At 34.5% G+C, this 23,994-nt stretch overlaps 1 protein-coding gene and 1 non-coding gene across 7 annotated transcripts in view; both read left to right on the plus strand.

Moving 5' to 3' along the window:
• The window catches only part of LOC111050276 (protein sidekick), a 186,198-nt gene that overhangs the window by 35,925 nt on the left and 126,279 nt on the right, over window positions 1-23,994 (plus strand). The window lies entirely within an intron of this gene.
• Trnai-aau lies at window positions 23,049-23,122 on the plus strand. Its single transcript has one exon. It is a non-coding gene; the product is annotated as a tRNA-Ile (tRNA).

The following is a 23,994-nucleotide window of genomic DNA, read 5'->3' on the forward strand; positions in this document are numbered from 1 at the left end:
CATTCTATACTCCTTCTCATTCTAAACTCCTCCTCATTCTATTCTCCTTTCCTCTCCGTAAATAAGTATTCCACATTATAGTTTTTAGTGTTCTTCCGTATTGAAAGTAATTTATTGCAGCAATTCAGTATTCGTCCTTATGTTATTTTATCAGCTGCACGCTATATTAAACATGTTGCTTTGTCGAGGATATTAAGCGAGCTGCATCGTTTATTGTAGTCTAGTTGGAAAAATGATGTGCAATAAATTATACATAGTTGCAAAACGGAATCATTTTTATGGTATAGATTGGAGAAGATTACATGTTATTCATAATCTTTCTGGTGTTTCCCTCGTGAACTAAAACATGATACTGAAGGATGGATGAACATTTTGAAATTTTCGTAGGAAGGAAGTTACATTACATCCTATCCTATAATATTAAGCGAGCAATTACTGTATAGACAGAGTGAGAGAAAAAGTTTGTACAGGAGTGAAAATTCATGGGGAAACGGTAGATATGCTTCGTTTTGCAGATGATATAGCAGTAATGGCAGAAAGTGAAGAGGAACTACAGAAAACACTGAATGAAATGGACAGAATAATGGAGGAAGAGTTTAGATTGAAAATAAACATCCGAAAGACCAAAGTGCTAATATGTTGCAGGACAGGAGAGAACAGCTCAGCAGTAAAGCTAAGGAATGAGGTAGTAAATGAAGTGAAGGAGTTCAATTACCTGGGTAGCAAAATCACAAGTGATGGAAGAAGCTGCAAGGACATTGCCAGCAGAATTGCCCAGGCTAAGATTGCCTTCAATAAGAAGAAAAATCTATTCACCTCAAAAAACATAAGTCTCGACGTAAGAAAAAACATGTTGAAAACGTATGTATGGAGTACTGCAACATATGGAAGTGAGGCGTGGACAATGGGGGTGAGAGAGGAAAGAAGATTGGCTGCATTCGAGGCATGGTGCTACAGAAGAATGATGAAGATCAGTTGGAGAGATATGATTACAAATGAGCAAGTTTTTGAAAGAGTGGGAGAGAACCGGAACTTCTTGAAGTGGATCAAGCAAAGAAGAGCACAGCTGATTGGCCACATCATCAGACGTGACACTCTACTGACAAGGATAATGGAGGGAATGGTTGAGGGAAGGAATATGAGAGGAAGACCTAGGCTGGAGTATATGAAACAATTGCTACGGGATATGAGATGTGGATCATACTACGAGCTGAAGCGGAAAGCGGACGACAGAAAAGCATGGAGAGCTGCTGCCAACCAGCCCTACGGCTGTTAACCCAAGAGAGAGAATTACTGTATATCTGTTTATATTTTTATATCTGGTTATTTAAGTTCAACGGATCTCGGAAACGGCTCTAACGATTTTCACGAAATTTGGAACATAGTAGGTTTTTGATATAAAAATTCGATTGCACTAGGTCTCATCCTTGGGAAAACTCGCTGAACGACATTAAAAGGATCATTCATCCTTGGCTGAAACAGCTGAGACTTTCGTCGTCTGTGGATAGTAAAAAGTGAGCGAGTGATTCTGTGGAAAATCAAAATATCGCATCCCCGAAATTCATAAGCTGACAAATAGCCAGCTGTAAAATATAAACACGATCATTTGAGAGAATTGTGTTCTGTCATGGCTTACTCTATCTATAGTAGTATAGCCAGCCACCTCTAATACCTACAAGGCCCCGGCCTACGATATTGCAACGTCACAGTGTAGGCCTAGAATCTAATACATGATTGGTGAAGAAGATCAGCTGGTATTTTTAAAAATCTTTTTCACCAATCATGTATTAGATTCTAGGCCTACACTGCGACGTTGCAATATCGTAGGCCGGGGCCTTGTATTAGTGGCTATGGTTATGGTTATTGTATTGGTGGCTATGGTTCTGTTAATCAATAAATAAAAATAACGAGCAAAGCTCGGAGCCCCGATATTGATTGAATTAATTACGAACAATTTGATGCATTATCATACGAGTTCTATCGCACAGTCTGCTCTATAAGTTGACAAGTAGATATACGATGATATTTGAATGGTGCAGTCGTATTCATCTGAAATCCTCACTTTTATTATTCATATTGCTCACCTTTCATCTCAGCCTGGCACATGATGCGAAGGAAAATCTCTACTCAATAGAATTAAACCGGTATAAATAAATAACAGTTACATTCATTATGATATTGTTGATGAAATGAAGATTTTTTCAGAAAATTGACATTGAAAAAGTTGATACTTTCCGTCCACTTAGTTACCATTGCGTTCGAAAACATTTATTCAGTATTCCAAGTAAATTTAGCTTAAAGTTAAAATGTTATTTTGTTGCGTTCTTATCTCCTATAGATATACAGCTAAAACAGCAACCCTCTTTGCTCAAAAAAACTACTACAATTGGAAAACAAAAACACAACCTTGTTCGAAAATTGTGTTCAAAAGCAAACTAAGATCGTCAACTTCACAACACGGTCCCTTTACATCACACCCACTTTATTATTTTCTTTCTCTCTCTTCCTGTCCTACTCTCTTCTTCTAAATTTTTCTCTTTCTGAACCCTATTTTCCAATTTCTCCTACTTATTCTCTAAATCTTTCCCCTTTTTCAAGCAGCAAAATTGATGTTCAACTAAACGACATACTATTTCTGTATTCGTTGCCAGCTGGTGTGAAGTCTAGCTATTAGTCTAGCTGGCAAGTCTAGCTATAAGTCTAGATAGCTGCCTCATAAGCATTGATGAACAATCCTGATGGCTCTTTCTATTTTCAACTCTGCTTTTCCATTCCCCCAACAGCTTTTATCCCTTATTATGAGGCAGCCGCCTGCTTGATGGATTGCTCTTCCAGCTTAATAGATTAGTTTGTTATTTTTTAGGCTGGGCGTTCAGTGGTAAGCCCATGATACTAAATCTTGTGATATAGTAGGGCAGTGTAAATTATTGTAACTTATTCCATGTTTATTTACTACTTATTGGAATTAGATGTTATTTTAAGAATACACCACGGAGATATGATTGATGCTGCTCAATATTTTGTGCTAGATTTCTAACCTTACTCAATGTTACGTTTAACTTGAAGAGGGAATAGAATTTCATGGTTGCAGTGAGCGATTGGAGAATGGTAGGGAACTTAACATGTTGTTATGTTGATGAATGATGTTAGTTAACCTGGTGGTTGAAATCCTGTAAATGTAGAATAATCCATTCCACGTCTAATTTGATAAATTTCTAGTGAAATGAAACATATCAAAATTTTACAAATCCGGTCCATGGTTGGAAGGGTATACATTAGCTAATTGGTATTATTAGTATTTGAATTGTTGAAGTCTTCAATGATTATTTTATCTGGACCCAAATAAACTGATATGATTAATTATGATGAGTAAAATCAAATTAGTATTCAACTGACAATATTCATGGAGAAAACCTTGAACATTAATTCTTTTGGCTCATTGAAGAGGAAAGTGTGAACTGCGAATTTAAAATAGAATTAAAACTGAGAAGTATGCTTGATTTGTTTCTTTATGCACTTGTTTGAGACTTTTCATGTTGTTGAAGCATTAGGGAATGGCTTCCATCAGTTTGGCTTACTCTAATGGGGATCCAAAACCCTCAAGTTTATTTGGCCAGTGCTTTGATAAGCCCCATCATCATAAGATCGTTTCGGAAGGATGTTGAGCTCCAGAAAGATTAATCTTGTATCAGATTGTAGTTTGTCTCTCGTCACCACATTGTAGGGTGTGTGCTCACAGTCTGGCCTGGTTCTTTGTTCAGGGGGGTGGGATTTGGAATAGACAAAAAAAAATTTAGGAAATAGAAGATGTAAACTTGTGGCTTGTCGGCTTATCTCAAGGTTTTTCATTACAGTTATGCCAAAAATTCAAAAATTGTTCTACAGTATTCTCTTATAATTGACATTTGATATTTTGGACACTAAAATTTATTCATTCGAAGAAATTCTGAACAGAATATTATGGAGTAAATTTATTTATTTACAATGCAAATGACAGTAATGCAATAACATTATAGAAGATAAAATAATAAGGTAGTCCTTGTGCTATTTTTCTCCCAAATTTATAGGTGACAAAGTCCAAGATAAGGTTAGAATTTCACGTGTACAATTTTTATAACATTTTAGTCCAAAATAAACATTAAAACTATAAATTTTGAATTTAGATGACTTGAATTAATAGATTGATGAGTAATATTCCACTCAATTATCTAGGATGAGTCCATCATTTTTATGTAGCCTAATGTTTTTCTCAAAGAATGTTTTTTTTTTGTACAAATTATTTTGGAAATAACTTGAAGTAATTATGGCATTTTCTGTTATACGTTTGTATTTAAGTAGTGGTTAATTGTTAAAGTGGAAATTAATGTTCAAACTTCGGTACTTCATTAAATGAAAAAGTTTTACTATTCTATTTTCTCATTCAATTCGCTTGAATATGAATATCGAGGAAAATATCCGAAGGTACAGACGATAGTATAAGGTTGTAAGCTACTAATCTTAAGTAATTTTTGTGTAAGATTACACACATTCCCTCATAAACAAACGGTAGCTCAGTTCTAAAGTGGTGGCTTGTATTTCGGTATAGTGGGCCAGAAATTGTTCAAGTGAAACATGCACAGAACACCTTGCCGAACAACATGCTTTGGGGACATCTGCTTACATGTAGCAACCCCAAGACGTTCCAAAACGCTAACTTGCTTCAAACTTCCTCCTGCTTTGGGTGACCATTTAGTTTCTGAAACTGCCGCACATCCACCCTCTCCCCACACGTTCTTGCTTATATGGCATTCACCGTGCGTTTACTCCCCACATCCTTATTGTTTTTGTTTTTTCGGCTCCTCTAATCAGAGGACGCACTCAAGCAGGTCCCTTACCCCCCCTCTCCCCCACCATCCCTACTTTGAAGCTAGACTTTCCAAGTGTAAAGAGTATCTTCTTTCCAAACTTCCGTCCTGCGCTTGCCTTTTTTGCAGCATGAAGTGTCTGTGCTATTGTTTCAAATAACCCCTTACCACCATGTTTTATCGTCATGTCACTCCTCCTTACCCTTTTTCACTTCCTCTTCATCAATTTTCTCTCTTTTCTCTAACCTCTTCTCTCTTCCTCTTTTATTATTTTTCTCCATCTCATCCTTCTATGATTTTTACTTGAATTTTATTTTCCTTAGGACTATGCTGCTTTCCTTGCCATTCCTCATGTTTCCTTGAATTACCTACTTTTTGGTCAAACTTCTTTTATTATCCTAGTACCCCTGCTTTTCTCATTGTTACTTTTTCTCTCCCTAAATTCCTGTCCTTTTTCAAAATTTTCCACTATCTCTTCTGCTCTCCCTGTTTTTGCTTTTCTTCTTCGTTTTTTTGTCCTCCGTTATTTTTTTGTTCCTCTCTTTCTGTTCCCATATTATTTTCACTCTCTCCTTTCTGTCCCTCTTCAACATTTCTGTTCCCTTCCTTGTTTTCCTCGATACTTTCTCTTTTTTCACTCCTCTTCCTCCATTCATGCTGTCACCCTAGAACATCTGCAGACACTTCTAGCCACGCGTTAAAACCCCTCCCACCACTCCTTGTTCATTTTTTCATCTTTTTTCTGACCATGCAGCAAGCACCAAAGAGCAGTACAGTACAACGTTGCCATTGTTTCAGGCACGCACTAAGCTCTGAAAAACGGCCGTTTGTTTTTATACATGTGAAGCCGGAAGTATCAAGTGTTTTCCGGAAGTAGATTATCTAGGCAGTTACTGAGGCCGACTGTTACAACGGTGCGCCAAATTTTCAAAATAATAAACCTTATAGTATCAGAAAGATTTTTTGACTATGTTGAACACTCTTAAAATGTATGAATTCAGGGCTAATTATTTTTCGTCTTTTTTCTTTAGGGCTACTTTTAATATAAATCTGAGTACCCTTTCAAATTATTTTATCATGACACGTTTCGGCTACTGATGCTATTTTAACATTACGATCAACAATAAGAATCTTCCATCAGTATTTATTTATTTTCAAATCACTTGAAAATGGCATTAGTAGCCGAAACATGTCTTGATAAAATAATTTAAAAGGGTACTCATTTTTATTTATATTCTAATTTTTTTATTCATAAAATAGAGTTATAGTACCCTTTTTTGAAATTAATAAAATAATAGATGAAAAATACAAATTATAACAACTAGTTTCAGTGCTCAACACCATCTTCAAGTTTTAAATTTAATTGATTTGAAATCTATTTTTTTAAACCTGAGGATGGTGTTAAACACTGAAACTAGTTGTTATAATTTGTATTTTAATTTACTATTTCATCAGTTTCAAAAAAGATTACTGTATTTTAAATTCTGCTGCTTATTAGCTCTAAAACGCACTATTTCCTTGAAAAGTACTTTAATTTTCCTTGATTTTAAATAGGATGACACCTTCATTATTCCAATTTGAGTATTAAATAATCATTAATTATTATTGTGTAGTGTTGTTTCAAGCATTTGTGGAAAGACTTGTTAAATCTACTACAAAACTCAACTTATTTCAAAATGCGTTGTTTTCGAAGCTTGCATTACCGTAATCTTGACATCCTTCAAATACAAATCCTTTGTATTTTCTGTATTGGTCAATATAACGAATTGCCTATTTTATCTTTGCTATTGAGACCCTGTTATCGATCCACCATAACCTGCGCTTCCCTTGTTGAATGATATTCATATTGATTCCAATAGAAGAGCTTGGATTGCAAGGATATCTGGATGTATTGAAAGGTTGACAACTCGAATAAATTATTTACTGTCTTGTATCATAGAAAAATCATACAGGAAGCATATAGTTTCTCTAGGCTGATACCATGTGAACATGACTCACAAAAACATTTCTCAACTCGCTTCAAGCTTCATTTTAATTGCAATAGTAATCTTTTGTTAAGCAGGTGAAATGTATTTACGATCTTCAAAAGTGTTATATTCATTGCATAGATATTCAATTCACATTCAATACCTTCATCTTTTTGGATGGATTCAATGAATCGATTCCTCGAATACAGTTGTTATCATACTTTGTTTTAGCTACCTGAATATAGGTGCTATTTTTAGATACTCCCCTTTCCAGAAATAATTTACCTCTTATTTCCTATATTTCATATTATTTCTTTACTTATTGAGAAAAATACAATCCAGTATTTCCAGTAAAAATACAATTTCTCTCTCAGTAATTCGTATTGTATGGTATTCTAATTCACGTTTACCTACTTTTTGTTCCCAAGAAATTTGGTAGGTCAGGTAGATACGATCACCATTCTTCGTAAGGTCCAACGGGTCTTTTTCAAATTCATCCCTTTCAAATATAAGTCACAGAATCTTTTGAAACTATAGGCTATTCCTATCCATCTCTTGTCTATTAGGGTTCAACGAATTCAATCCTTTGCCCTGAACTTGCTAATATTGAAGCTGAAATTAGGAACAGTTCTCGGAATTAATTACTATTCTCTCATTAAGCTATGCTTAGTTATAATCAAGCACTTCCAGGAGGTCTCCTTATTATTTGTATGGGATCAGAGCAAATTACCTACCACTCCTACGTCTTTGAAACTTGGTTTGAATCCTGAAATAGATAGCGAAGCTGTAATAGAGGTATAATTTCAGAAACAAACATAAATCCGTTTATATTAGGTTTATTTTCTCTTATTTTTCATTAACATTTGAATGTTAGTTGAATTCATAATTGAGAATGATATTTTATCGATCAATGTATAGTATTCTTATTGACTAGCTTCTATTTGTAATGGTCAATATATATGTTTTGAATGATTAAAATGTTGCTCTTTCATTCCTAAATACCACTGTAATATCAATTGGCTGTTTCAAATTAATTTACTGCTTCCCTAGTAGGAAATCGTCCTCTTACCTGAGGGTTTCATGCTTTCTATACTATCTGTAATCATCAGTTTAATCATTCAGACGAAGAATAAATGAAGAAACTAGTTTGATCTAACCGAGGATTCTGTTAATATCTCCAAAAATATTTTCCATGATTGTCTTGCTCCAATGGATCCAAATATGTGTTAAGTTGATAGGATTATTACTGAAGTATTGATTTTGAAAGTGCAAGAGATAAGTGGAGGGATGGAAAATGAATTATTGCCATTTCAACACATAGTAATTCAGTTTAGTTGTGTAGTTCTGTGAATGGACAATGAATCATGAATTACTTTCACCAGTTTCACTAATTTGGGTCTGATTCATTAGCTAGACATCTAGCACTTCCTCCAACTCCTCCTCCTCTTCACTCTTCTTCTATTTCTTATTCGTATTCTTCTCCTCCTCCTCCTTTCGCCACCTCGTTTCCTCTCTTCCTCTCACCACGAATCTCTCCCTTTTTTGTCGTGTTCTTCTACTTTTTTCTTAATCTCACATTTCATACTCATTATATATCTAATCCAATTAGAATTTCACATTGAAAGTGAAATTCATGTCTACTTTTTAAACTCATTTGTCTTCTTGTAAAGTGTATATAACTCTTGCTACAAATTTAGTCATCATTATTAAAACAACAAAGCGAAAGGCTCACAGCCAACGTTTTTAAATAAGTCGTTAAAGCTCTATGAGAAATTCCCATTCCTCTCTGCTCCTTTAGGTAATCGTTATTGTTCTCCGGGGAAATTTTCTTTAAAAAATATTCATTGTCTTTGCTGGGACTTGAATTGCAGTCTTTCACTCCGTGTAAACCTCACCTAATTTTAAGTGACTGGGAAAGAAGTGATTGCTATGTTGGTACTGTAATTGTTGCTTGCCGTTTGACCAAGCTTTATTTATTGTTTTCCATAAAGCTGTGTGTTTTGTGAAACATAGCTAGATTGTAAAGGGTATAATCTAAAGTAGTTTATGTTGAAATTCAGCTAATTCTAGACCAAGTATTGTTTTATATCTCTATTATCTGCTCTGAGACAATGAATTTCTAGCCAAACGTTTAATGATTTTAACGAAAAATTGAAATGGAACATGCCTTTAAAGAAAGTACAGGCTGAAAATTGTTCAGAATTATTGGACCCCATTCATTTTTTTATAATTTAGTGTTTCAGTGTATTTAGAATCCAGTGAATTTCTTTTAGCGAATTTTTTTATTAGCTCAATTTTTTCAGAGAATCCACAGATTCATGAACTCCTGTTTCTTTGCAGCTATTTAATTTTCAAAAGTACAGTATGGTCTTGGTATATTCAGAATCAGAATACATAAATATAGAATATATTCAGAACTCTTTCTATATAGATACATGTATACATGTTTATTCTCCTATCTTCTCATTAGTACTTATCTATTAATTATTACGTAGAAATTATTTACTAATTTTGATCCTTCACTATTTTCTACATTCAGTTCGTCGTCCTTCTTTTAAAAAATTGTCTGCGATGTGAGAAGCTGGTTATAGTTCGGTTTCTGCTCACAAATTATTATCTATTCTCTCATGTATAATCTTAATTTTAATTACAAAAATGAATAAATGCTTATATTGATGAGGATTTTGTAACTGAGTTCCTTTAATTCTTTTGATATTTTCCAGTGTGTATTAAAAGTATTCGCTTTCAAAAGTTCACATATTTTTAATGTTCTCTTGAAACTATCTCAAGCTGATTACTTTTGTTGCTGTTGATAAACAATAGACTGTAACCATAAATATACAACTATTCAAGCTTTCAAGGTACATTAACTTAACTCGTTCCCACTATTTCCAGCTGGTTATTTTTATCTGTGTTTTGATGTAACAGTAGAAGTAACCAGTGGTTATGGAACTAGTAGACTCATGGAACCAGAGATATGCAACTGCTCATAATATTCATGAGTTTATTTTTTTAAGACTGAACCAAGACTATCTTTGTGTCCGCATGATGGATTTGCCAGTGACAGCTGACGTACTAACCGGTAATAGATTATAAAACTGCGAGTACAATAATTGTACTTTTTTGTAGTTTGTAGCGTGAAGAGTGGAAGTGGATGATCGAGAAGGCAGTGAGCTTTGTCCAGTGTTGGGTCAGTGACATTGAGAGTGCACTGCTTTTTATAGTGCAAGTAGTATTTCCAGCTCCAGAAGAAGTCATTACTCTACCACGAGTGGCGACGCCGCTTCTAGATGGAGTAAGGAATAAGGGTAAGGTGGATGAGAAGAGGTGGAAGAAGGAGAGAGAAGGAAGAGAAGGAAAACGTGGAATAATCTAAGATGAAGGAGGAAGGTAGAGGAAGGAGGAAAAAAGAATATGGATGGGAAAAAGAGAGAAGGATGATGGAAAAAAGACGAAGTAAGTGGAGGAATAGGAAAGAGTGAAAACAAGAAGAAATGAAAAAGGAGGTTGAAGAATATTAGAAGAAGGAAAATGGAAGGAGTCGCCGGGAAGAACGCAGTCTATGTATAGTAGAAGAGATAGGATGGAGAGAGGAGCAGCTGAAGAATGAAGTTGAGGGAAAGTAGAAGAAGAAGAAGAGTGAACGGAGGATAGGAGAAGAAGAAGAAGAAGAAAAAGAAGAAGAAGAGTGAACGGTGGATAGGAGAAGAAGAAGAATGAACGGAGGATAGGAGGAGGAGAAGAAGAAGAAAAAGAAGAAGAAGAAAAAGAAGAAGAGTGAACGGAGAATCAAGTGAAGAACGATCTTGAAAAGTAGTAGAAGGAAGATAAAAAGAGAAGTGTGAGTTGGTGGGGAGGTAGCTGAAAAATATGAGTAATTGGAAGGAAGAGAGGGAGAGGAATCATGAGAAGAAGAGGATGAAGAAGAAGAGAAAGAGAAATGAGATGTAGAAATACAAGAAAAAGAACAATGTGTTGAGTAAATGAAGGAAAAATAGATAAAAAGTAGAAGAAGTGAGGTTCAGAATATAAATTGAAGGAGAAGAATGCTTATGATTAGTCCTAGAAATGAAAAGACAGAGAATGCTGAGAGATAATGAATAGGAGAAGATAAAGAGAAGTGATACAGAAGAGGATGAGAAATGAGTTGTAGAGATACAAGAAAAAGATTAATGTATCGAGTAGATGAAGGAAAAAAGTAGAAGAAGTGATATTCATAATATGAATTGAAGAAGAGGAAAGCTTATGATTAGTCCTAGAAATGAAAAGAAAGAGAACGCTGCTGAGAGGTGATGAATATGAGAAGAAGAAAACGATAAGTAGAAAAACTAGATGTAGATAAGTAGAAACTAGAAAAGACCAAGATGAAAAATCTTCGAGTATCAACTAGTCAGGAGACAGTGCAACTAAAAGGTAGAATATTTTCCAGGACAGAAAAGAAATGATATAAAAAATGTAAGATCTCTCTGTAAAGACTTCTCTCTAATGTGAGGTGGATTGCTGGTTGATTTTGTGTAGTGGCAAGCGTGTTAGTGGTGGTATCAACACGTCTACCAACTTGAGCACGCAACGAGCACCGCCGACCAGGTAACGAGAATGTTTATATGGCTGCTATGCTATCATTATGACTGAGAAGATAATAAGGAGCATGGCTGACGTTCATCAACACTTCAGCCTATTGCTGTGTGTCTGTGTGTTGTAAACAAGATAGTTTTCTATTTTTATGCAGCTAGATGGTCGGTGGGTAAAAATATATAGGATGACAGGTAATCGTAGATATAGGCTTGTATACAAGAGCAAAGACCTGAACGGTAAGGTAAGGGGGCGTTGAATTATACCAAGGTCGTGGATCATCTTAATCTTTTCCCAAATAAAACTTCTTTTTCCCTTTCATTTTTTCTCTTTTCGCTTCTCTTCTTCCTCATCCTGCTGCTCCTCCATCTTCTCAGTCTCTTCCTCCTTCTTCTTCTACTGCTTCACCTCCTCATCAAATTCTTAGTATTCACCCTCCAAATGCAACCAATCTCTTCTACCTGTACTTCTATTTCATTCATTCTTCTACTTTTTCTTCACACTTCTTTCTCTACCTCTTTATCCGCTCTTTCACCTTGCATATCACTGATATTTTCCATTTTTTTCTTTCCCTCCCCTATTATTAATTTTAACTTTATTTTCTTCCATTTTTATTCTCTGAACCCTTTCTTCCATCTAGATGTTCTTTTTTGCCTTCTATATTTTGCTATGGTTCTCTAATTCCCTATTTTCTCGTCATCCACCTCCTACTCCTCCTCCTCCTCCTCCACCTCCTCCTCCTCCTTCCACTCTTCCTCATACTTCTTCTAATATACTACACCTTCTGCAACTTATCTTTTAATTTCTCTTACTCTTTTCGTGCCCCTATCCCCCCCTTTCCAATTTCTCTTCTATTTTACTCTTGTTATCAATTTATTTCCTTCACCTCCCTTCTCCCTAATACTATCATTCTTCTACTTTTACTCTCAATTCTTTCTTGTTCTCTCTTTCCGTCTTTCTCTGATCTATTTCACTTCTGACTTTTCCCCGAATATTCTCCACCCTCCCCGCCCAATGCTCTCATCCATTCACGATCACTCCAATTCTATCTGATTTCTCCCTTCTTCTAACCACCTCATCTCCTCTCTCTTTCTCTTATTTGATCTTCTATCTAATTTTTCTCAACTCTTTTATCTCACCTCCATTAGCGGTACAGTACGCCTATCTTCGTGTCTCTTGTAATCGTGACTCTATAAACTAGTCTTCTGTGTACTCCGCACTATCCAATGTTCTTTTGTTCTGTCGAAGAAGCCAGTATGACTACACAGTTACAGAATGCTCACGATATATACTACACCACACTTTCCTATGAAGAAGTACTAGAAAGAGGAGGGAGGACGAAGAAGGAGAAAAAATAAGAAGAAAAATAAGATAGAGAAGAACACCAACAACAACAAGAATTAAAATGGAGGAAAGAGTAGTAGTTGCTCTCGTCCGTTTCTTTTGAAAATACGCTGCACTGATTTTGATTCTTTTTTGACCGTCTCAGTGAGTATTTTCTCACGTGCATCTTCCCAAACAAAGGATGCAAATGATTGTGGTGGTGATGGATGAGAGCAATAGAAGGAAATAGAGGGACAGATAATGTGAGAAGAGAAAAGTAAGTAGGCCTAGTCATTTGTAAAGCTTGTTTTGGTGTTTGAAATGCTGTTTTAATGCATGATGTCGTCATGTCTAGCTTAAAGCGTATTGTTTTATCAACTAGATAAAGTCATAAATGTATCATAAATCAAATCACATGTATCATCATAATAAGAATTAATCAATCTTCTCCACATATCTCTCTATTTCCACAATTGGAGTACATTAATCTCACAACACTGCTTTAGGTTCTGCTGGATTGGTTTTGTTTTTAATTTAATATTGTTTGGTAAGTTGAAAACTTGAAACGAGGATGAAAATTTATCTCAGAGAATTAGAGATTGTTCTAGTTCTCTCCCAATCTTGAATTCAATTAGAAATGCTCGAAAAATGAATGAATATACTGCAATGGAAAATACAGAATCAACAATATTATCAGAACCTCGAGATGGCCTCTGTCATTGTTTCAATTGGTAACCTCGGGCTTTCTTTAGAGGATAGGTTTGAATGTCACCTTATAAGAAGAGTCAGGTTCTAACTAACCACCTAATGACTTACTAAACACTAATTAATTAATAATCCACAAAAAAAACCTACTCTAGAACATGGTACGCCATAGTGGAGTAGGTCAATTTCCACACAGAGAACACTAAACATAATATAGAAAACACATTATAAGGAATTTTTTGTAACTAACTACTGTATGTAATTGTAATTTATCTAATATTTTCTGTAATTGATGTAGTAGTTTCAGTTTTTTGGGGAAATAAGCATTTATTCATTCATTATTCAAGAAGAGTTTGGGGAATAGGTTTGGAGATCGCCATTCAAGAACAAGAGTAGTATATATTTTCAGCTTATGAACATGAATTACTTTATTTTCAATTATACAAAACCCATTTCCCTTCTTGTGTACTACATACCGTGAGTTGTATAAGGAAATTCTACCTGTATAGCATCCCCTGGGTTAGATTAGCAACATTATCAAAAAAAGATCTAGGATATTTTCCAGGAGAGCGAAGGAGATTAACAATAAAAAGCAAGTAAATAAGAAGGGGCCATTTGTGCTTGTGAAGTAATGGAAGAAGTACCTGCACAAAGAAGAATTTCAAAAGGATGGATGAGGATGAATAGGCGGAGCAGGAAAGAATGCCAACACGTCACTTGAATTCTGGATGAATGTGAATGTATACCCATGGTGAGATCTATTCCAAACGGTCAGCAAGCCTCATTTTGTCTCCCATTCAACTAATGCTGACGATATAACGTGGATCTCATTGTACCTACTGGAGCGACAGACCAGGTGTATAGTGAGTAGTGAGTAGGCCTATGCAGTTCGCATGCGTCGTTCACAGAGGTTTGCTTGTTTTCAAGGATATGGGAACTGAGTTCTTCGTGAGTGACCCTCTGCTGATGTGCAGGGGAGATTTTATACGTACTTCTCAAGGTCTGAGATAGTATTTTCTTCTTTTTTTAAGAACACGTCTAAGGAACATTGTGTTGTAGTGGAAAGACTGGATTAGGATTGATTGATCAACCATGTTGTAGGGTAGTTTAAAGGTTCGAAGGTTGAGTGGTAAAGAGTATTAGTCCCGTTTGAAATTTCGTAAATATTAATAGATAATTAATAATATCGGGGCTCCGAGCTTCGCTCGTTATTTATTTATTAACTTTTGATAAACCGAACACAATTCTTTAAAATGATTGGGAAAGTACTAACAGGCACAGTCCAAAACTGTTTTTCCCCGAATTTTGATTTATACACTATAAATAGTCCAGAAAATAGGTTATGTTCTATACACTTTAATTCAGATTCAATTTTCTGTTCAAACATTTAAAAACAAAAAAATATAATTTAGATTATATACAAACCAAATTGAATACCAAAATAACACTCACTAATCACTTGAATTTAGACTGAATGAGGATGTTCGGTTGATTACCAATATGGACTGTGTTGAAGAAGAGGTGGTAGCATTGACTTCCACTGTGGATAGCATCAAGAAGGAATATCTGAAACCGGGTGTCAAAGGAAGAAGACATGGATGACAAATGACATTCTTAAGATGATTGAGGAAAGAAGGACTTTGAAGAATAATCCTCAGGAATATAAAAATATCAACAAAATCATCAGGAAGAAAATAAGGGAAGCTAAAGAAAAAGAAATAACCAATAATGTATCGAGATAGAAACTCTCCAAGCACGTCACGACAATTTCAACATCTATAAGAGAATCAATGCTATATGTAGAATTAAAAGAAGATCATTGAATAGACTGGTGGATGAAAATGGAATAATTATTGTTGACAAAGAGAGAGTTAAACTGATGTGGAAAAAACATATAGAAGAGTTATTTCACGATAATAGAGCAGTGCTTCCAAATATAATCTGCGAAACAGGGCAAGAAATATTAATGGATGAAGTAATAACTGCAATAAAAAACACAAAAGCTGGTAAAGCAACAGGCCCTGATAACATCCAGGCAGAGTTTATGAAACTTCTAGATGATGATAATATTAAATGGCTGACTTCTTTGTTCAACCGTATATATGACAATGGATGCATTCCTGAGAAGTGGCTGGAGTCAGAGTTTATTCTATTGGCAAAGAAGGCGGGAGCTAGAAAATGTGATCAATATAGAACAATCAGCCTAATGAGCCATATCTTGAAGATATTCCTGAAAATAATACATAGAAGGATTTACAAGCTTTGTGAAGAGCAATTATCAGCTACACAATTTGGGTTTAGGAATTCTGTCGGAACAAGAGAGGCCTTATTCAGTATCCAGGTGCTATTCCAAAGATGCAGAGATGTGAACAAGGATATATATGCATGCTTTGTGGATTATCAGAAGGCATTTGACAGGGTTCAACATGAGAGAATGGTTGAGATATTGAAAATGACTGGAATAGATGATAAAGATCTCAGAATAATAACAAACTTGTACTGGAACCAATCAGCATCAGTGACTTTGGAGGATGACAGTGTAGAAGGTATAAAAATTCAGCGAGGAGTGAGACAGGGATGTGTGCTTTCTCCATTGTTATTCAATATTTATTCCGAGTACATCTTTAGAGAATCCTTGGAAGATGTAGAAGTAGGCATTCCTGTGAATGGACAGATACTCAACAACATTAGATATGCTGATGACACAGTCATTTTTGCGGAGAGTTTAGATGATTTGCAGATGCTGATGGACAGAGTGACAGAAAGTAGTGAGAGACATGGGTTGAATATCAATACAGATAAGACAAAGTTAATGGTCATCAGCAAGAACAATATCCCCAGATGTCATCTTACAATTAAAGGAAAGCCAGTTGAACAAGTTGATAAATACATTTACCTGGGTGCCACTCTGAATGACCAGTGGGATCACTCACAAGAGATCAAGATCCGCATTGAAAAGGCCAGAGCTGTGTTTTTAAAAATGAGTACCATGTTCAAAAGTCACGATTTGACAGTTAATTCGAAAATGAGATTTCTTCGATGTTATGTTTTCTCCATTCTTCTATATGGTGTGGAGTCATGGACATTGACAGCTGCAACTGAGCGCAAACTAGAGGCATTTGAATTGTGGCTCTACCGGAGGATGCTGAGGGTGTCATGGGTGGACCATGTCTTTAATGAAGAAATTCTAAGAAGAATGGGAAAGGGAAAAGAAATTCTCAATACTGTAAAAGCGAGGAAGCTCAAATATCTCGGACATATAATGAGAAACGGAAGCAGATACGAGCTACTCCAACTTGTATTGCAGGGCAAGGTAGAAAGTAAAAGAGGTCCTGGAAGAAGGAGAATATCGTGGCTTAGGAACCTGAGGACATGGTATGGAATGAGCACAGCACAGCTGTTCAGGGCGGCAGTCAACAGGGTCATCATAGCCAGAATGGTTGCCAACATCCGGAACGGATAGGAACCAAAAGAAAAAATCACTTGAAATTGTCAAATAATGATCAACTTTGAAAATTACGATATACTCTAGTTTAGGAGGATTATCATGTCATGTCAACAAATCAGATTATGTTGATCAAATCGATTAAAAATTGTCCAGCTAGATAAAATTTCTCGCTGATTGATTATGATTACACAGCTGGAAATAATTCTTTCTCTCTCCCACACAGGCACACGCATCTTCTGTTATCGAGAGACGACGAAATTCTGTATCCAACATCTGTTTTCACAAGGATGAATTATCCTTTTAATGTCGTTCAGCGAGTTTTCCAAAGAATGAGACGTAGCTCAATCGAATCTTTATATCATGAACCTACTATGTTCCAAATTTCGTGAAAATCGTTAGAGCAGTTTTCGAGATCCGTAAAACATAAATAATCAGATATAAAAATAACCAGATATAAGAATAACCAGATATAAGAATAACCAGATATAATATACAGAAATTGCTCGCTTAATATAATAGGATGTTCCCTGCACAAGTTGTGATAGCTCAATTTCTGCAGCTGATAAGTCAACCGCTGATGAAATTAGTGATAAATGATAGTGGTATTGTGAAGGTTGGTACAGGAGTTGGTCCAGGCTATATTTCAGTTAGGATTAAATGAATAATTACTAACTGTTAACAATATGAATATTTTTCACATCTTTTTACCAAAATTAATTGTTAGCTATTCATCTCATCATATATGTCAACTATAGTAATGTAGTACTAATTAGTACTGTAGTTCATCTGTTCATGATCGGCTTTCATTATCCGACTTTCTCCGCAATTCGTGTCCTAAACATTAAACCTAAATATTTAGTTGTACCGTACTGTATAATATTATAAGCAGCAGCAAGACCACTCTTACATAAGTTGTGAAACGAAATACCGGTGAATGAATCAGCTATCAAAAGAGTATATTTCCAAAGTTGGCATCAAGTTTTCAAGTCAAGAAATCCAGTTACAAGTTTATAAAAGATAGATTCACTTCCAGCTATCAGCGAAGTCAAATGGAAAACATTGATGTTATTAATAAGGAATGATGTCAGTTTGAAATGAATTCCACTATGAAGAGGTATCATCTTCCTGGTTATTCTTCCGTTTAAGATAGGAGGTCCTACAATATATGATACAGCATTTATTTACTTGTATATTATAAGTTGTGGCAGATGTATCTATAGATCAGTTGAAATACATAAGACGGATATCGAATCCATAGGTATAGTGAACACCTTGCTAGGTATAGTTGGACGTGTTCGGTGCTAAAAACAGTGAAGCCGAACTTTAAACGAGCATAACCTATAAGCGTATACAGTTACACAACCGGTAGATCCAAGTCTTCAGTGACCTGGTCTTTCTCCCAAGTACTGACTGACTGTATACAACCTTGCGTCGTGTTAACCCAATTCACGGGAGCCCTAGGGGTTATCTCCTACAAAACTGCACGGCTTTACCATCGTGAATCATATTTCGGATGTAGTGTACTGTATACTGTACAAAATACCGTTCATAAAATGAACATTTTATTAAAAATTCGGAATTTTTTAATTTTAAATTTCGTTTCCTGCTTTTGGAAGTACTGTATACAGGGTATTTACGAACTCCCTACCAATACTCTAGGGCATTGTTCCTGGGTAAGAAACATATCTAAATATCTTATTTAAATTGTCCGGAAGTCTTCAGTTACTCACACAGCGGCCATTTTGTTTTTTTCACTTATTATTTTTTTCCAGTTAATGGGTAAACATACAAAATTAAAACTTTGCACCATCATTTATGATAACTAGACAAAGCTACAAAAAATATGATAATTTTTCAAATTCATAAAACAAATGGCGGCCATTTAAAATATTGTTTCTTGAATAACTCAGAAACCGTTGGTTGTACAAAAACTTTACTGGAATAACTTGTTTTAGTAAATTTAATTGTCTATCGATTGGTACCAGATTGTTTAAGATTGGACTAATATTAACTGAGATACGACAGCTTTAGTGGTTGGTGACCCACCTTTGGAGGGTTATGTAACGTTATTCTATTGTTTGAAATGACCTAAAATCGCTTACTATTAACTTCAATGCAAATAGAGATTGTTGTATTATTGAGGCGACTCTATCAGTATGCCTTGGTTTGCATTGCAACAAAATTTCAGTGGTCATCTACCACCAAAACTGACATATCTCAGTTAATATTGGTCCAATCTTAAAAAATCAGGTACCAATCGATAGGTAATTAAATTCACTAAAACAAGTTATTCTAGTAAAGTTCTTGTAAAACCAACAGTTTCTGAGTTATTTAAGGAACAAGAATTTAAATGGCCGCCCTATTGTTTTATGAATTTGGAAAATTATCATAATTTTTTTGTAGCTTTGTCTAGTTGTCATAAATGATTGTGCAAAGTTTCAATTTCTTATGTTCAACCATTAACTAGAAAAAAATAAGTGAAATAATTAAAATGGCCGCTGTGTGAGTAACTGAAGACTTCCGGATAATTTAAATATGATATTTTGTTATGTTTTTTACCCAGGAACAATGCCCTAGAGCCCTAGAGCATTGGTAGGGAGTTCGTAAACAATCTGTATATTTTTGAAAATACTGTAATTCAAGTAAGACTATAAGTATATGAGTATAAGTATAAGACTATAAGTATAAGACTATAAGTATATCTACCACCAGTTTGGTGGTAGATGACCACTGAAATTTTGTTGCAATGCAAACCAAGGCATAATGATAAGGTCGCCTCAATAATACAACAATCTCTATTTGCATTGAAGTTAATAGTAATATACTTATAGTATACTTTGATACAGTAGAGGAAAACCCATTCTAAATACCTTGTAGGGTTCATTTAATTTATTATTATTTTTTGATTGTATTATTGAAGACTTTCATAAATAGTATATAGTATTGGCAACTTCAATTCGATTATTGATGTTGATTCTCATTAATTATTAACTGAAGTTAAGAAGTACAATGATACTAGTGTTCTTTAATCTTTATTTTATATTGTCTTGTTTCTCATTCATCTCTCCAATATGAGTTGATATAATATTTTCAGAAGGCATGTCCAATTGAAGCTTTAAACATCCGTTTCCATTATTTTAAGGCATCACACAACTTTATCTACCCTTGAAAACATTGTAGAATACAAAACACTCAAACCACAAACTCACCATTATGGTGGAGAGGCCGGAAATAAGTAATATAATATGTGGGAGTCTACAAGCATTCCAGGTGCTTACCAAACCGAGAAGACACATTCTCACAAAACTACCACATTTTTACTCACACTACCACATTTCTACACTCACACTAGCACATTTCTACACTCACACTACCACATTTTTACTCACAATACCACATTTTTCCACACTCACACAGACAGAATTTCCACATTTCAAGTCAGATTATTAGTTACAAAGTGAAGTCCGGAGGAAAGGAAAGGGTACAAGAGGTAGTCTATAATTTGTACGTATTCACGCACCTGTTTTTGAGTGCGTAAGTGCGCATGCGTGTGCTTTAAAAGTGAAGTAGTGTTGGAATCAGTCATTGAGAACGCCCTTCATGGTCTTTATGCGTGTGTCTGTCTTTTTAGTATGAGATTAATGCTCCTAGGTCTCTTTTAGTCCTCTCTTCTTCTTTCTTTAGTAGTTCTTTCTTCATGGTCCGTTGCATGCTACTACACACTTGTGTTCAACAATTTTACTGCCTTCAGATGATGATGACAATGATGTTGATAGCTTTCCATTATACTTCTTTTGATCGATGCTTTTGTAATATTGCGCCAAGGGTAAAAAGTGATCAGCTCGTTGAGCTTGAAATAGGTTTTTGTTATGAATTTTTAAGTTTTTGTGAGGTGTTTTATTGTTTCGTCATATTTTTCATGGGATATTGCATTGTATTTCCAGTAATTATATTGTTCCTTTATCACTTTATCCTCTTCTTATTGGAACACTGAATGGGATGGAAATTGAAGTTACACAGTTTGAAACAGTCCATTACACTTCTCTGTTTTACATCTGTGAAAATAAATTACGGTTAAAATCGATGGAAATTTACATTGTTAAAATTATAGAGTGGACATTCAATCGTCATATCAATAGAGTACGGTAACTAATCAAGTAAATACCCAACTTTGTGTTTTTACAAAGCTACAATATTCAAAGAGAATTCGAATTCCAATAACTCCACTTGATTTAGCCATTACTTTCAAGGTAAATCGATAAAGTGGATTTTGGTGTTATTTTAGAATTTTACTTCGACTGCCTGGTATGTAGTAGAATCTGTCTACCAAACAAGAAACCCCTGACTAGCGAATTCGAAACCCCCTGTTACCTAGTGAACTCAAAACCCATTTCACCACTACAACATTGTATGGAGGTCTCATTGCTTCAAGGCAAAAGTTGCACCACTCATCTGCATTGGACATTTAATGGGTTTTGTTTGTAATCTTTGTAAAGTATAGTAAAAAAGTAAGCGAATAATGCACTTATAATACAGGCTCTTATTTTGAAGGGCTCTTCCTGAGTTTACTCCAAAAGTTTACATATATTTTTTTATGGACATTTGATTAATTGAATTTATTCACTTTTGATTTTTTTCTTTTTTTTTACTTTTGAATTTCTATAATATTTCTAAAATTATTTATTTCAAAAATAACTTTTGAATTTCATAAATTTGAAATGGATAGTTTTTGGATAGCGAGTAGATGAAGTTAGATGTGATGTTTTTCATCCTAATATCTATCCCTAGCCAAAATGCATGTTTATTTTATTTTGAAATACATAATGTAGCCTAATCAATGTTTTAAGAGATCTGTAGAGGTACAACAATTGTTTGTTTCATTTGAAAATAATTTATGCAGTTGAGTGGGCTGAAATCCCACTCTCCATTTTACTTGAACTTGCTCTCAAATTTCGCTGTTGCATGAGAACAAGATATTTATAACAATAGCAACTGTCTTTTTTAGATTGTCCCAGTTGCCATAATATTTTGCAAGATTCCCACTCGAATATTGTTGATTGTGAATGTAGCGTATTCACAATGTAGCGTGATATAAAATAAACTATTTACTCCAATATTATTGTGAAATTGTTTAGAAGTTTCATCTCATCTGTTGGACAGGAATTTATTGATTCTAGAAGATATATTAATATTATCTCATTTCGATATATAATTCAAATTGTTTATTCGAAATAGTCATTGAAAATCCTCATTCTCATAACTTGAGTTTGTTTCTTTAAGCAATTTTTAGAAATGTTTCAATTTTGTCTCCCATACTCTACTGCTTAATGTAATATTATTCTCAATATCGAATAATTTTGTATTAATTCTTAATATTATGTTTTTCAGGTGAGTCAACTATTTCTTGATATGATGAACGAGGATTTGGTAATAAACCTTTTTTGTGAGTATAACTATTTTCTTAGCCTACTTGATGTATAAAAAATTTAAATACCATCTTTCAAATAAAGAAATAACTAATTGATATAAATTAATATTTGTGATCACTATTTTGAAGCAAAATTTTTCTTTACCGAAGTTTCACAAATCGATGGCAATGCTGGACATGATCGGGACGATTTTAAAACAGATTTCATATTAAAAGTCGTTCTCGCTTTCTTCCCACGTGGGTATGCAAGACTTACATTAGAGCACATTATATTACACTAGAAAAAAAACTAAACTAAACAAAATAAACAAACTAAATTAGCTCCGGTTGTACTAAAGTCTATTGAGAGCCAGTCAGGAAGTAAATCACGTGAAAGTCATGAGAGCAAATCAGAGAAGGCTTCTTTTAAAACATCAGGGATTTTCCCTGAAATAAAGCAGTGGTTAAATGCCACGCGAACCATTCAGAGAACGAGAGAAGGCTTCTTTGAAAAGACAGATTCTCTGATTGGTTCTCCTGATTTAAAATACATTTGAAAATTTAATATACCTTTGTGCAACCGTGTTTTATTTATTATCTATTTTTTCTAGTAATATTATCCATTTTTTATTGTGCATTATTTATATCTTAAATTTATTTAAGGTTATTTTTATTTATTGATAAAAGATCAGTTTTTAGCTATCTGTTTTGAAAAAGAGCGCGCTTGCGATTGCTTGTGGCAATGCACTGAAGTACTGTGCTTTCGACTGGTCTCTCCATCTGGCCCATTAGCTCAGTTGGTTAGAGCGTCGTGCTAATAACGCGAAGGTCGTGGGTTCGATCCCCCCATGGGCCATAACTTTTTTGCTCCTGTCCAAGCAGCTATAACCTTTTTCTTGTGCATATAATTGCTTTTCTAAGCGTTAATTGATATTTCCGCTTTATAATATGACCAGAAAATATTAAAAATCAATATTGAGTTCAATTAATTGATATTTTATCACAGAGAATTCCTTCTCTATTTCCAAATAAATATATTATTTATTGTATTTTAGCAAACATCTTGAAAAATAATTTATACCCTAATTACTGGCAAACGCTTGCTAGGAATTAATTCTTATTTTCTCATTCACATGCAGTTTTTTATATTTAAAACCAGAAATCAATTAATTCCCATTCCTTGTTCTGAAAAATAATATTGATCCTCCAATAAGTTTGTTTATTGGTTCAATTTTTTTTCAAAACAAGAACTCCACATCATTTAGGATTTGACAGGATTATATATATACAGCATTTTCACTTCCTTTATAAATTGGAAGAACAGATATCGTCTAAAATATGTCACACCTTCACATTCGTGAATAACTAGAATATTATTGAACGTAATTTCAATAAATGTTTTTCTTTCACAATAGATTCTTGTTGATAGCTCTCAATGTTTGAAATATATTTCTATCCTCGTAGTTAATTACTGTTAGTACATAATCAACATCACGTTTGTGAAATCTAATAAATTATCTCGGTTCATCGGGATCTTGCTAGTGGATTTTCAACGTGGTTTAGGTATTCGAATTCCTAGTACAATTCTTTATTCTCGAAAAATAACGATCCCAGTCCATCAATTTGATTTCGAAATGTTTTGCAGCAAATTTTCGACGGATCTTTACTCTCAAATTTACGACACAACCAATCATTTCTGGCTCTGTGGGAGTATTGATGAGGATCCAC

The sequence above is a fragment of the Nilaparvata lugens genome, chromosome 10 (genome assembly GCF_014356525.2).
Source record: "Nilaparvata lugens isolate BPH chromosome 10, ASM1435652v1, whole genome shotgun sequence".
Classification (NCBI taxonomy): Eukaryota; Metazoa; Arthropoda; class Insecta; order Hemiptera; family Delphacidae; genus Nilaparvata; species Nilaparvata lugens.